At 35.6% G+C, this 13,065-nt stretch overlaps 1 pseudogene; it reads right to left on the bottom strand.

Moving 5' to 3' along the window:
* Nucleotides 1–4,914: 4,914 nt before the first annotated feature.
* Nucleotides 4,915–12,653, bottom strand: LOC101401423 (taste receptor type 2 member 19-like; annotated as a pseudogene).
* Between the last annotated feature and the right edge of the window lie 412 nt (nt 12,654–13,065).

The following is a 13,065-nucleotide window of genomic DNA, read 5'->3' as shown; positions in this document are numbered from 1 at the left end:
CGCACCAACACACAGTTTGTCTGGCCATGCTGAGGCGGCATCCCACATACAGCAAATAGCAGGATGTGCAACTACGACATATAACTATCTACTGGGGCTTTGGGGAGAAAAAGGGAAAAAAAGGAGGAGGATTGGCAATAGATGTTAGCTCAGGGCCGGTCTTCCCCAGGAAAAAGAGGAGGATTGGCATGGATGTTAGCTCAGGGCTGATCTTCCTCTCAAAAATCAAAAAAAAAAAAAAAACAAGCAGAGGTTTGGAATGGCTTCCACCCTGGGGCTGGCCCAGTCTTGCTCTTCTGCAATCACCATGAGAATTTGCCCAAGCTAGTGCACTGCTCCCAAGAGGAGAATCAGAGACTCACGGAGTTAAGTTGCCCCAGCAAGATCCAGCCTAAACTGCCCATCAGCCAAACCATAACTGGCTCCCAGATACTCAGCAGAGCCCAATTAACATCATCAGAGCCATCCAACACCATCCAGCCTAAAAAAACTGAATTGTGCAGGCATGTGAGACATAAATATCTACTGTAATTTGACAGTGAAGTTTTGGAGTGGTTTGTTTTTCAGCAAAAGCTAACTAATACAAGTACCATGCGAACCTAACTGTGGAAAATATGTTCACCCTTTACCCCTAGTGTATCAGTAATTCAGGAGCAAAGGAAAACTAGATGGAGCATGTCAGAGTTTTGTCATGGACATAGATAATTAAGGGTCGAAGAAAGCTTCGAGGACTGCCGATACTATTATCTTAAATTTCTGCATATTGCACCTAAAATAAGAAAGTTACCACTACATCTGTCTTAGCCTTGAGTACCATATATATAGATGGTGTATTCCCCCCAGGTATGTAATGAACACAATAATGATTGATTTTTATGGGAAATTTCTCCTTATTGATAATGTTTTATTAAAAATTATAATGCACACTTAGAAGCAGACAAAACAAAAATGTGAAATGCAGTTATTCATCACAAAGCAAACACCCATGTAACCACCAAGCAGGCCAAGAAATGGCATATGGCAAACATCCCAAGCCCACCTCCAGGCCACTTTCCAAGTCACTACACCTTTCTCCACTTCTCCGTAGGTGACCAATATCCATACATTGTGAGGATCATTTCCTTGATTTTCTTTATACTTTACCACCTAAAAGTGCAACTCTAAATTCTGTAGCTTTCTTTTGCCTGCTTTTTAAACTTTTATCAATAAAATCATATAATGTATTATTTTGTTGCTTCTTTTTAATTCAACATTATGTTTTCAGATTTTTCACATTGTTGCATGTACATAAGGTTCATTCCCTTCAATGTTAGTCCATTGATTGAGTTTACCAAAATATTCATTCATTCTTAGCTGACAGATATTTCAGCAGTTTCTTTTTTTTTTTAATCTTCATTAGATTTTTTTTCTGAGGTATAATTGACATATAACATTATATTAGTTCCAGGTGTATAACATAATGATTCAATATTTGTATTTATGGCAAGTGATCACCACAATAAGTCTAGTTAACATCCGTTAACTAGGCTGTTTCTTTTATTAGCTATCTTAAATAATGCTACTATGAGCATTCTTTTACACATTATTTGATGCAGATATCTTGGTATATAACTAGGAGTAGAATTGCAAGCTCCTTGATTGTGATACTCTGACTCTCCTCATAGAAAATGAAGAGTTAAATACAATTCAACTAAATCTACCATTTTCTACTAAATTTTTCCCCTCAGTCTATATGTTGTCATTCTTTATATATTTAATTCATTATATACTTTAATCCCTCAAAACATGATTGTTTTAGACAGTCAAGATTCATTTAAGTTTACACACATATTTACCATTTACATTAATTTTCAGTCATTCTTGCATCCTCAACTTTCTATTTGGAATAATATTTCTTCCACGTGAAATATATCCTTTTGAATTTCTCTTTACCAAAAGTCTGCTCTTTTTTTGAAACACACTGAAAATATTATTCCATGCAGTTCTAGCTTCCATTTTTTGTTGAAATCAGCTGTTTTTCAAACACCTGATCTTTTTAATGTAATCTGCCTTTTTATCTCTGGCTACATATGAGATTTTTCTCTTGGATTTTGGTGTCCTGTAATGTTTATAGGTTAAATTGGTTTAGTTATCTTGCCTGAGGTTTGATGGTTTATATAATCAATGGACTGATACATTGTAACACTTTGGAGAAATCTCAGTAATATTGCTTCCACCTCATTTTCTTTCTTCTGTCTTCCAGAACTCCAGAAGATTGCGAGACTTTCTGACTGTAGCCTTCATGTCTGCCACCTTCTAGCCTGTGTTTTCCACCTCTTTGTCTTCTTATGTTTCATTCTGGGTAGTTATTTTCCAATTACTAATTCTCTGTTTACTATGTCTAATTGGTTATTAAATCTGTCTATTGAATTTTTAATCTTGAATATTCACTTTCTCAGGCTTATTGTTTCAGTGATAGGAACAATCCTTGGCTATTCCATAGGTCATCTTCTAGGGGGAAATGGAATAAAATGCTTGTAAGAACAAGCTCTGAAAGAAAATTTTTTATTTTTAGTAGTGCTAACAAATAGTGTTAAAAATAACAAGTGTTATCTTTAGTAGTGTTAGTAGTTTCACAATTCCCTTCTTTGCCAAACTTTTCTCATATAATAGAATAAAATCACGGTCTGGTCATTCTCCACCAAGTTAAAAAGAACTGGCAATGAATGTAATGTAAGTTACTTTTCTTGGATGGCAGCTTGTCTGTTGCGGGGTCATCACCACAGGCTCTCATTCCAGGGATGTCAAGGAGTAGCACTTGATTTCAGAATGCCACACAAATGAGAAAAATAGAATACATCAATTACAGTAACGTCAACTTATTCCATGGCTTAAAATTTTTCAGGAGTCCTCCTACTCTGCTTCTGTTGTTGCAAATGGGGCTCTGTGCCTTAGAATTTCATCATCACCCAGGATGATGTACAAGATATAGGAGCTTACTCCTATTTGTTTCTTTGACACCTAAAGATCTCTCTATAGAAATAAGAGCTTGTTCATGAAGTGGTTTATTTACTTTCTGTTTTTTATTAAAGGCATTTTATTTACACTGCAAGCTACATCTCTTTTAGTTATCTCCTGATGTTTCCAATCATCTATAAATAATTTGCTCAAGTAATACATTTTAAACTAAAATAAATTCAATTTTAAAATGTATTTAGCTTCACTTGAACTTTATTGTGTAGTAATATAAGTTACCCACAGTGATAGTCTTTAGGAAAGTACTTACACATTGTCAAAAGTGTGCATAGAAACATTTCAAGTATATTATTAGAAGAGATACGTGAGGATGAGGATGATGATGATGATGATGATGTTGATGGCAGCTAAATGGGAGAACTCTAAATGATAGATGTGACTTCATCCAGTTTTCTAAGTGGCAGAGTTCACTGTGATAGAACACTACCTATCTTCCCCATGGCCTTATGATACACATATCATTCTTAGCGTTGGGGCTTAGCCTGAAAGAACACCTTCATGTACTGATTCATCAAGAGTAACTGAAAATCAGCATATTAATGATAATTTACTTACCTTACTTAAAAAATGTTAAATTTCAAAACACCAAGAATTAATACTGTTGTGTAGAATTCAGTTGTTGAGTAAGCTTATACGTTTCTTTCTTATAATAGAACTAGCTATCAATAAATATGCCAACACAGTTTCTCCCATTTCATCATTTTCCAAAGAATATAGTAAAACAGATCTTTAAGAAATTCTCTATAATTATTACACAGACTTAATAGATGTCATGTTAATGTATGCAGAAAAGTTCACTGAATTATACCCCATAACGTCTTTACTATTCTTGTGGTGAGTATATTTTAGATGTGGAAGATTTGAGTTTTCTATCAGAAATTTAAAAAGAATTTTAAGAATGGTAGATGTAGGAGAATTTTGACAGTTCAAGGCCCGGAGGTGGTTTAAGAGAAAACTGAAATATTTTACATCACATCTCAATTTCAAAAATGGTCATCCTTAATTCAAAAGCTTGAGGAAGTGACTTTTCTAAATAGATGTGGAAACATATAACAACATTAAAAAGAGACCATGATCATGTTCCTTTCATCTTTATGCCTATGGTAGAATTCATTTTTTTCCAACCTTTTCACCTACTTCTTTAAATCAAATATACTTCAGTATTGTTTATTGTACACATATATATAATTTACTCTCAATGTGTTTGTCACTGTTGAATGATATTGTTTACACCCTTCTTAATAACAGTTCTGATTGCTCTCTATTAACTATGAGGTAGGTATTCATGATGGAATAATATCTATGCCAAACATACATCTTCAATGTGTAATTTAGCATTGAATATCCTTACCATGCAAAAGATTAAAATTTCCAATGATGAAATCTAAACACACTATGGTACAAATTACAATGAAAAATAGCAATGATTTCCTGAGATAAGTTGTCAGTTCTTAAAAATGCATAAATATAGACCATACATTTTTCAATCATAAGAAGATAACATAGAATATGTATGTGAAACACATATGGCTTCATACTTCTGTGGAATTTCTTACGATATTTTTTATAATTATATTGTTTACTTGAAAAAAAATTTGGTGATGGTATGTTATTTCCAATATTTATTATATTTTTCACACATACACATGTATACATCTTTATGTGGTAAGCTTAGGTAAGACTTTTCTAGGTGAAACTGAAAATTATTCAATTACATACACTATGGAAAAACCAGCAAGAAGTGTAAAATGTTACAGGCTCCATCAGCTTGTTTTCTTCTAGAACATACACAAAGTCCCTCTTATCGATCTATGGAGTTGAGGGTTTCCATTTTTTCAGCCAGCATTTCACCTGCCATAAAACTGACAGAAAGTCATTTTAGCTTCTTCTTTGCCTAAATCAGGATAAACAAGTGGCTTGAAGGATACAGATTCCAAGACCCTCACAAAGCATGAGAACCAGCTCATTCTGCAGCATGTTAGAACTCCAAAATGAGATGAGTAGAGCCAGGAAGTAAACAGCAAATAGCAAGAGAAAGGAGATGAGAGTTTGCACGGCTCTTATATGCACATTGGAGCTGGGATCTTGGGATACTTTGACATTCACCTGCATCTTCTTGAGAGCCTTCCACGGGGAACAGATTAACAACAGAGAAGATGTCAGGGATGTAGGCAAGGGTAGGAAGTTTGCCAGGGTGACTACAGTCAAATGTGAAAGTTGCACAATGTCCCTCAATTTGATCCTCCAAGTGATGTTTCCTTCATCTTCATTTTTCTGCGTATTATCATCTGTGCTTACCACTGCAACATGAAAAACCAAAGAGAACATAGGCTTCAACAGTGTCATGAGAACTACACTTTAACTCTCCACTTCAGGTAAAGAAATATAAGGCTGGAGATATTGGCTATCTTTGAGCAAATAAAATATGCTGATGCTAGTAGCAAGCCAAATGCTAAAATTGTCAGTTATTGTCCAGGCAATACAAACAACAGTTCTTACTTCTGAAGTATATAAAATTGGATTAAACAGTTGTATACCAATTTATTAATATTACTCTGAGAAATCAAATTCTGCAGACCCCAGAGCAGTGAGAATTTGATCAGCTGAGGATATCTTTTGTCTCTTGACCCAGTTAATGTGGTTCACCATTGCTATGAGGCCACTGACAAAATTTCGCAGAATAAATTCTGTCATTATTAGGATTAATATTTTTGTAATAAACTTAAACTTATCATGTCTAGAAAAAAAAAGTCAAGTCTAATATCACTGGTCATGATTCCTTTAATACTCTGACCTTAACTTCTATGTGCAGCTGATTTCTGAATTTATAGTAAAGTTATTGTTTCTTTTAAACCCCATGCCCAACGTAACGCAGGAAAATACCAGGGTATGCTAGTGAAAGAGCTTGATGCTGTCTTTCTGAAAAACATTGTTACTCTCCAAACAGCTCAAGTTAACTCTTATTCACATACTTTATGCTCTTTCCATAGGCTGGAATATTTCATAACCGATGTTGAAATGAAATCTGAATTCACATTTGCACCATGCAAATAGAGAGATATTCTCTTTCATTGCTTTGCAACTTTTCCTTGTTTAACCTCTCCATAATTTGTCTTCATCAACTTTGTCATTTAGTAAAATTTTAAAACCTACTACACAGAATATACAGTGAATATTTAAATTGTTATATGGAGCTTGGTCATAACTAGGATCTTCATCACTATGGATTTATTTATTTTAATGTCAGATTCACATAGAAAGAATCTAAGCTTTTCTTATCAAAGTGGCAATGTTTTCTTGGGAATCCCAGTAAGGCCAATACTCCCTAAAGGCTGATTGCTGATAAGTAACATTTATGTATAATTTTACTTTTCACAAGATGATAAGCACACGCACGCACACACACACACACACACAGACACACACATCATGGATGGAAAGAGTTATTATCTTATAATTTACAAAATAGGAAATGAGTCCCAGGGAGGTCATCTAGGTTTAAATCCACCTTTTCTCATTCAGGCTTTTCAGCTCATTATGAATAGCTATCAAAACATATCTCATGACTAAGCTTTTGATAAAGTTTCTCTCTTGAGTCTATTTAATATTTAAATATTAATTTCACTTAAGTATTCATAAATTTTATAAATATTCCTTGGAAACTTCAAAAGAACATGGTTTCCATTATAGTTTCAACACTTCTGTATGTATGAATATTCAGTTTATTCTCTGTTTAATCCATTTTGATTACTTCATATTTTTAAGGTTAATAGATGTTAGAATCTGCCTCCACTTTTGGATTTTATGCAGTTTCAGTTTTTACAGTATAACTGTTTTTAGCAGAGGATCTTGGAGCCAGACTGCCAGGAAGGAAAACCCAGACTCTCTGCATCATATATTTCTGATCTTGGACTCTGTTTTAAAACTAATCTCTGCCTGAGTATAATCATCAGTAAAATGCAGATAATAATGCAAACCTCATCCAATGGTCTTTGTGAGTAGTGAGTAGACTGGCTGTGTAAAGAGCGTTCCTGTTTGCCTGTCTGGTACAGAGCAGGCATGGAGGCTTGTTACTTATTCATTTGATCCTTTTTTTTGATACTTCAGAGTTAACCCGTGAAAACTCCCACTCATTAGTACAATGTAGTAGCTTGAAAAAGACAAAATTTCCTCCTACAACAACAAGCATACAGGGAATCACTGGCCAAAATTATATTTTAAAGTCATCAGAGAGCTGTGCAAGGAAGGAGGACCAACTGAACTGAAATCTGGAATAAGGAGAGTCTCTTCAGGTAAAGAGATGATCTACATACTCAGTGCAATCCCTATCAAATCCCAGCAGGCTCTATTTGCCGACAGCGAAAAACTGTTCTTAAAATGTATATGGAAATGCAAAGCACCCAGAATAGCCAAAAGAATTTTTTTTAAAAAAGAACAATGTTAGAGGATTATAGCTCCAAATATGAAAGTTTACTAGTAGGCTGCATTAATCAGGATAGTCTGGTACTCTCATGAAGATAGACATATATATCTAGGAAGCACAATTGAGAGCCCAGATTAACGTTTATATCCATTGTAATTTGATTTCAAAAAAGGTATCAAGGCAATCAATGGGGAAATAATCTTTTTGTCAACAATGAAGTTGAATAAACAATTAGTTATTCACATGTATAAAGATGAATTTAGAACCTTATTTCATACCTTGTACAAAATTAACTCAAAATTGACCATACACCTAGATGTAACAGGAGCAACTATAAACTTTAGAAGAAAACATGGAAAAAAAGTTTTCTAAACTTGAGTTAGGCGGACATCTTAGAAACAATACCAAAAGCATGATTCATAAAATGAATAAACTAATAAATTGCACTACATCAAAATTCAAATCTTTTGCTCCTCGTGATTAGAGATCCCTGATGTTCACATCCTGTATAATTACCTCCCCATAGCTGTGGGCATGACCTGTGACTGACTTCTGGCCTGCGGAATATGGCAAGCATGAAGGGATTCTGCAGATAAAATCAACTGATTTTAAGATAATTGAAGGGGAGGTTATCCTTCATGGACCTGATGTAATCAGGAAAAGTTTTTAACAGAGTAGCTGAGCCTCCCCTGAGTGAGAGAGATTCTTCCTGGCCTTGAAGAAGTAAGCAGCCACGTTATGAAGTGCCTGTGGAGAGGGTCGCAAGAAAATGAATTCTGCCAACAACTTCAGTGAGCTTGGACGTGAATTCTTCCTCAGTGAAGCCTGTAGATAGAACGCAACATCATCAAAACTTTTATTTCCACTTGGTGAGATCCTGAATCATGGAACACAGCTAAATCATGGCCAGACTCTTTGCCCCCAAAACTGTGAGATAATACACGTGCCACTAAATTTGTGGTAATGTGTTACACAGCTATGAATATTTCTTAAAGAAAAACACAGTTTGTCTACCTCCTTAGGTGTCATTCAGCCTATAAAAAAATGCATCTGGAGGGCCGGCCCGGTGGCGCAAGCGGTTAAGTGCACGCGATCAGCTGCAGTGACCCGGGGTTCGCTGGTTTGGATCCCGGGTGTGCACCGATGCACTGCTTGTCAGGCCATGCTGTGGCGGCTTCCCATATAAAGTGGAGGAAGATGGGCATGGATGTTAGCCCAGGCCAGTCTTCCTCAGCAAAAAAAAGAGGAGGATTGGCAGATGTTAGCACAGGGCTGATCTCCTCACAAAAAAAAAAAAAATGCATCTGATTTCATTATAAAATTGGGAAGTTATAAATACGTTGTAAGTTATAAAATTCTAAATATGTATGTATTTATTTCTAGACATGTAGAAAAGATTCTATTCCTGGAACATGTTTTAAAATGTAAGAAAGTCCAATGGGAGAACATAGAAATAGATTTTTTAAGTCCCCCAAACATTCTTATCATACTTATTTTCCTTTTTGAGAGTCATTTTTTATTGAGTTTAAGTTTTCCTTTCTTTTAGCAAGTACTTCACTTGCCCCCAAATACTAACAGCAGCTGGCTTCAGCTTGCTGTTTTTTCAAAATTAGGATAAATGCATAGCCTAAAGGATGGGCAGATACTATTAATTTACCAAATGTCCCAATCAGCCTGTTAGGGGACAATTAATGGCTGTAAACTATTATAAGAATCAACACAATAGAAACCAAAAAGAGAAAAGAAACAGGTCACCATTCTCGTGGCTTTTCCATGAGCTTCACTGCTGGGATCTTGGGACCCTGTGATACTGAACTTCATCCTCTAGATATGCCTCCAAAGAGAAAAAAGTAACAGAAGAAGCGATGCTATGGAAATAGTTACGGGCAAGGTGATCTCAACACTGATGAGCACTAAGAAAATAATAGTTTGTGTTTCATACATGTTATTCTTCCAAGTCTTGTTTGTTTCTATATTTTAAATATCAGGAATTATTTGGTCCATTACTGCGATGCTAAAAAGAAAAAAGAACAAAAACCTCTGACAAATAATAATAACCACACCGCTAATTCTCCACTTTAATCAAAGAAAAACAGGATGGAAAAAGTGTAGCTACTTTCAGGAAATAGAAGATGCTGAGAGAGATGTCAAACCAGACATTTAAGTGGTTGATCATCATGCAAAACTGAATATTAGTTTTTCCAATTTGACCAATGCTATGTGGATCTACAGACAGCACCGGCAGAAATGAATCAATCAGTGTCATGATCAAGAAACATACTCTGCTTGTGGATAAGCTGGTGAGGATGAGAGTAATGAAGCTAATTTTCCTGTGTCTTACCCAGTCTATGTAGTTGATTATTCCAATCAATCCATTTCCCCAAATACCTATTATGAATTCCATGGCGAAGACAACCAAAGACACGTTGTCCTATGCACTTAACATTTCTTCTGAGTGAAAAATTTCCATCCCAGATAGCACCATTGATGAATTGACAGGTTGAAAACTAGTATTTTTGTGGTGCTTTCATTTTTTTATTGGGGCTTCCGTTCTATTTCAATGAACACCAGCTTCCAATATCACACTGGTCCTCAGCTAACATTGTGAAAACCATTTCAGTTCATTTAAAATGTCTTAGTTTGTGATTTCCTTCACAACAAATGTGGCTATTTCTCCTTTTACAGGAATGTTGTAACCTGTTATGTTCTAATACAAGTGAAAGAATAGAATTTAGTTTGCTTAGATGCAAATGCAGACAGATTCTCTGTCAGTGTTTCACCTTCTGTCCTACTGAAAAATGAACACTAAAAAAACAGGAAAATCCTCAAGTAGGAGCTTCTACTAGCCATCTGCAGAATTAAAATGGGTGCAGAAAACTGAATTTAGAGATGGAACTTCATCACCATCACAATCAACATCATTATTCACTATAATACTAAAAAAGGAAACACATAAAAAGCACTATTAATTCAATCTACCTAGGATGAAGGAATGTAGGTGGCTAAAATAATTCATAAATTGGGAAAACTTGGCAAAAATGAATCTCAGTAGTTGAAGTGTAGAAGAAATATACTATTTTTACCAGAATAATCTTTATTTTCATAATTATGGTAATATTGATCAATATTCTCTAGATATGTGCTTATATATTACAAGATATTTTTATCCTTGACATCATATTTGCTTCTTAAAAACATCATTTAGTAGAGATAGAAGAATGTTCTTTTTTTTTTTTTTTGGTGAGGAAGATTAGCTGTCAGCTAACATCTGTTGCCAATCCTTCTGTTTTTGCTGAGGAAGATTGACCATGGGCTAATATCCGTGTCCAACTTCCCTTACTTTGTATGTGGGATGCCTGCCACAGCATAACTTGATAAGTGGTGCGTATGTCCGTGCCGGGGAGCTGAACCCACGAACCCCGGGCCACGACAGCAGAGCACGTGAACTTAACGATTATGCCACTGGGCCAGCCCAAAGAATGTTCTGTTTTGAAAATATGCAAACTGCAGATCACAGACATTAAATAGTTTACTCATGATCATGGAGCTACGGGTGACTGGTCTGGTCATCAGTGAGGTCTCTTGATCCAGAGTAGTGCTCTTACGTTTATACTATATTTCTTGCTGTGTCCAAACTGACACATGAGCCTACATGTGTTTTTAGAGGTGAAATTCTTCCTCACTGATTCACAGTCCCTCAATGTTAGGATTTCCAAGTTAAATTCCACAACACATTACAATGAAAAGATATTCCTTGAACAGAAAAGGATTTCATAGACAAAGAAATTTGGGAAACCCCACAGACAGTACTCCCTCTTGAATGTTAACAGAGTGTACAGAGAGCCTGTGATTAAAAAAAGTTTGTAATGCCTAATTTTTCTTAAACCAGCATCACTGAAAATTATTTGATAATTGAGAAGTGCTTCTTTGTAACATCTCTTAATACTCTGCTGAACCAGGGGTCTTCAGACCTTTGGGAAACGCTGCTCTGTATCTCTTTTAGTGACCGTGTGTCATTCTGCTATATTGGTGCATTATAGTGCTTTTAAGAATTAAAAAAACTTTTAGGTGTTTATATTAATGTTAATAAATTATATGTGTCTCTGGAACTAATTCCCTTTGTACATCTATAATTATTTTGTTATGAAATATTTTTAGAATTGGGTCCAAAATATATCTAATACCCATAGTACATATGTACATCAAATATGTAAGTATACAATGATATAGATGTAAAATATACCTATATATTTCTAAATATGCCTCAAGAGTGAATATCCCACTATATGCTCTGTTCCACAGTGTGTGAAAGACAGTGTCCACATTTTTGAGCTTTTGACTACTCTGGATACCATTTTGTATTTTTATGATATATTTTATCAATAGATTGCCTTCATTCATTGCACCTTTTCACATTTTTTTTCACTTTTTTCTTTAGCTATTCATTCTCCTTTACTTTACTGGTTAAGTCATTTACTGATTCTATGATGTTTCCCAGACATTACACAAAATAAAGACTCTAAATGAGAAGGGAGGAGGCATTTTTAATATGATATCTTACATATATGTCTGAGTTGGGCAAGACTTGATGCTGCTTGAGTACATTATTGCTCATTTGCTGGCTCACTTTGCTGACTTGGAGCATCAGCCAGGACTCCAGTTCATCCAGTTCCACTGGGGAGCTTCTTGGTGTCCTGGTTTGGCAGCCTGTCCAGCTCTGTGGCAAAAGGCACTAGCTTCCTCTACATTCACCTACGCACGTGAGTTTCAAGTTAGTAAAAGACACGGAGTTTGGTTTCTCCTCGAGGGTTAGAGTTTGTTATTGCTACTTCCGGTTTATCCCGGTTCTCCTCTGCTTTACATCCAGATTTTCTTCCTGACTGCCAGCATTGCTGACCTACCTTGCCTTCCAATCCATAACCAGACACAAAGGCACTGTTTTGCATTACAGATTTTTTCACAAGCTCTCACAATTGTGTAAGATCTAATCCCTATAATAAACACTGTATTCTACATCACTGGCAGTCATTCTCCTCCCTAATTAACCACTAACTGGTGCAAACATTGGTCATGGAAGTGGTTCCAAGGAAACCAAACCTTTAGGATATGTTCTCGGAACTGGGTCTGAGTTCTCTGGATTTAGTTTTCTTGAACGATTACACATAAGGTCATTCATGGCCCTGTTTCCATTGGTAAAGGGGTACGGGTAATCCATGGCATGCAGTGACACGTTACTTAAATTATCATCTGTAGGCGCCTGTAATCAAGTATCTATAGAAGGCACGGCTATGCGTGAGCAAGTGGTTGCTACCATCGAATATATTAGCAAAAATAAGACGTACAATGTGTTGGTTGGTTGTTTCTAAGTGTGCTAGAAATTTTGGAGAAAGAAAATGATGAATTTAACACTTTAAATTCCTAGTTTACAGTCTAAGTAAAAGATTAGAATGTTTCTATGACTATTATAGAAGAAATCCTTCTCTCCTATAGAGAAGGGCTGACATTTCTGACAACCAAACCATATCAAATCCTGCAATAGATGAATCACATTGAAAAGTGAATTCACAACACTACAACCTCCCATGTAAACGACAGGACATTCTTTAAGAAGAAGAGAGACCCTAGCA

This window comes from Ceratotherium simum, chromosome 17 (assembly GCF_057802395.1).
Source record: "Ceratotherium simum simum isolate JZ-2026a chromosome 17, ASM5780239v1, whole genome shotgun sequence".
In the NCBI taxonomy this organism is placed as follows: Eukaryota; Metazoa; Chordata; class Mammalia; order Perissodactyla; family Rhinocerotidae; genus Ceratotherium; species Ceratotherium simum.
Note: the sequence above shows the minus strand (reverse complement) of the source record. Positions and strands in the feature narration are given on the sequence as shown.